Raw genomic sequence first — 2,884 nt, 5'->3', positions numbered from 1 at the left:
GATGTCACGATGGTGTCTGTCACGGTGTCAGTTGTTGATGTTGTGGTTGTTGGTGTTGTGGCTGAGGAGGTGGATGTTGTAGTTTTTCTCTTTGCTCGGCCCTGGGACCCCGTATATGTTTTCAAGTCCTCCCACCACAGCCCCTCTCTCGGCTACGCCTACTTCCTTTAATTATTAGTAGAGGAGTTAATTAAAGCAAGGAACTTCTAGAAACCCTGCGAATCCCAGAGCGCCATCAAAACCCTGCCCCTGTCATTTTTCGCATATTCTGTTTACAGGCGATGATCCAGCTTTCAATCTTTGTGACAATGTTCCAATCCTAGCCAATTTAAATAATCTGCCAGTAAAAATTCCACCAGCCGCTCGCAAACACTTCTACGAGTCTGAATATATAGCACCAACTGGATCTAATCATCGCTTTTGCTTGTTGAATCCTGTTGGGAGGAGACTAGCAGCACACAATGTCAGCATTGATTTGTCTCGCGAGTCCCCTGCTTGCGTGTGGCATCCCTGAACCTCCCGTTCCCTCTCCTAATTTCCCAATCATTTTATTTACTTGGAAACACTCTGCAGAGCAACTTCTGAGAGCAGCTTGGTTCCACACTGCATTCAGCTGAGGATCTCCCCCAAGGACTCTTAATTTGCCAGCAAGCCATGGTCTTGGCACGAAGACTCTTAACTTGCCAGCAAGCCTCGCTCTTCGCTCTTCGAAGGAGGATGCCTTGGTCTTAAGAAAACGGGAAGGTTGAGTCTTGGGAAGGTGAGTCTTGCCGACCTGTGCTACCACCCAGCTGTCAGCTGCTTGACCTTGGGGATGTGTGAGGTCACTGTTGACTTTCGATTTCTTCATTGATATTTTGGGGATTAAAATACCAGCCCATAGGGTATCTCGGAGATTATATGAGATCGGAACCGTAAGCTTTGGGTTTATTTTATTTTAACTACATGCAAGTGTATATGCAGTGTGTAGGCATGTGTTTGCGAATGCAGGCGCCCACAGGGGTCAGAGGTGTCGTATCTCCCTGGATCTGAATTTTTAGCAATCTCATGCTTCTCAGTTTAGATGCTGGGGTTCAAATGTGCTCTTAACCACTAGCTCATCTCTCCACTCCCATAGGCCTAAAGTTCTGAATGCGAATCCTGACACACAGAAGCAGCTGGCCTCAGAGAAGGAGCCATCTCTTCTAGACCCATAGCAACCTAGGTGGGGGCCTCTCTAAGCACATTTCCCACAAGCTCCCTCTTTCCATAGCATAGCCTGAATAAAGACTCTGCTGTCTGACCCGAGGGTCACAGTGACTGACTGTGTTTGGTTACGTTTTTCCCCATCTCTTTCCACATCTACAGCTCTCGACTGTGTAGGGCTGAATCGTCTGTCCTAGCTCTGCAGTCCAGGATCTGGCCCAGACAAATGCCAACCCATGAGGGGTCTTTACAGCTGGGAGGTGTCCTGGGTTGAATTGCGTCTCCCCATAACCTATGTTCAAGACTAAGGCCCCAGGTTTGCATATGTAGTCTTGTTTAGACCGAGGATTACTACAGAGGTCAACAAGTGCAGCAGAAGTTCGTTTTAATTGTCAGCTCGACACAATGTGTACTCTTCAGGAAGAGAATCCCAGCCAGGGATCTGGCATGTCTGTGTGTGTGGGGGGGGTTATCATCCCCTGGTAGATGGCGCCATTCCCTAGCCAGGGGGTCCTGGACCCTTTAAATGAAGAGATTTAGCTGAGCAATGACAGACCTGTATGTACCCATTCCCTCTCTGATGGTTTGTAAATGCTCGGCCCAGGGAGTGGCACTGTTAGGAGGTGTGGCCCTGTTGGAGTGGGTGTGACCTTGTTGGAGGAGGTGTGGCCCTGTCGGAGTGGGTGTGACCTTGTTGGAGGAGGTGTGGCCTGGCTGGAGGGAGTGTGACCTTGTTGGAGGAGGTGTGGCTTTGTTGGAGGAGGTGTGGCCCTGTCAGAGTGGGTGTGACCTTGTTGGAGGAGGTGTGGCCTTGTTGGAGTGGGTGTGTCACTGTGGACATGGGTAAGACCCTTCTCCTAGCTGCCTGAAATCCAGTCTTCTGCTAGCAGCCTTCAGATGAAGATGTAGAGCTCTCAGCTCCTCCTGCACCATGCCTGCCTGGATGCTGCCACACTCCCGCCTTGATGACAACGGACTGAACCTCTGAACCTGTAAGCCAGCCCCAATTAAATGTCCTTATAAGAGTTGTCTTGGTCATGGTGTCTCTCTACAGCAGTGGGAACCCTAACTGAGACAGATATGACGGAACTATTTTCCTTGAGTTCCTGTCTCGACTACTTTTCTATGACGACAATTGTTAAATTAAATAAACTTTTTTGAAGCTGCTTTTTGTGGTCAGAGTGTTTTATTATAGGAGCAGAAATGCATCTGGGACACGGACCTAGGGTGTGACCACTCTAATGGTGAGGCTAGGGTGCGTCTTGCTCTAATCACCGGGGCCGGTATCTTTACCAAAAGTCGAAAATTGGTGCAAAGACACACACAGGCGTGAACCTCGAAAGGTTCTGGATATGGAGGTGGGTGACCTGAAGCCACAGGGAAGGAAGGCTGCCTTGGGCCCAGACCAACGGTGGCTTGTGGGCCTTCTGAAGTGTTGAGGCCAGTGGTCCTCCAGCTCCTCATTCAGGACAGTGGTTTGCAGTGGTCAGCCCCACCCCCACCTCCAGGGCTCAGGGGCCATCCAGTCCTTCAGTCCTCATGGCTGAACCCCCGCTGAGTCCCACACAGGGTGCTCACCCAGCTCTGGATCCAAAGAGCAGCCCACCTAGGGTCCCGAGCTCCCCTAAGGAGGTAATGCTGTGAGAGAGCTGGCACAGGAGCCATTTGTAGCAGCGAGCCTTTGCCACCAACCTCCTCC

General features: G+C 50.6%; 1 long non-coding RNA gene across 1 annotated transcript; it reads left to right on the top strand.

Annotated features, from left to right (window-relative positions):
- The first annotated feature begins 515 nt into the window (after window positions 1–515).
- LOC148006186 (uncharacterized) lies at window positions 516–2,352 on the top strand. Its single transcript, XR_015620552.1, has 2 exons — window positions 516–760; window positions 1,118–2,352. It is a non-coding gene; the product is annotated as an uncharacterized LOC148006186 (long non-coding RNA).
- Window positions 2,353–2,884: the final 532 nt, after the last annotated feature.

Source organism: Rattus norvegicus, chromosome 5 (genome assembly GCF_021556685.1).
Source record: "Rattus norvegicus strain SHRSP/BbbUtx chromosome 5, alternate assembly SHRSP_T2T, whole genome shotgun sequence".
NCBI lineage: Eukaryota > Metazoa > Chordata > Mammalia > Rodentia > Muridae > Rattus > Rattus norvegicus.
This window is presented reverse-complemented; position numbering and strand designations above follow the sequence as displayed.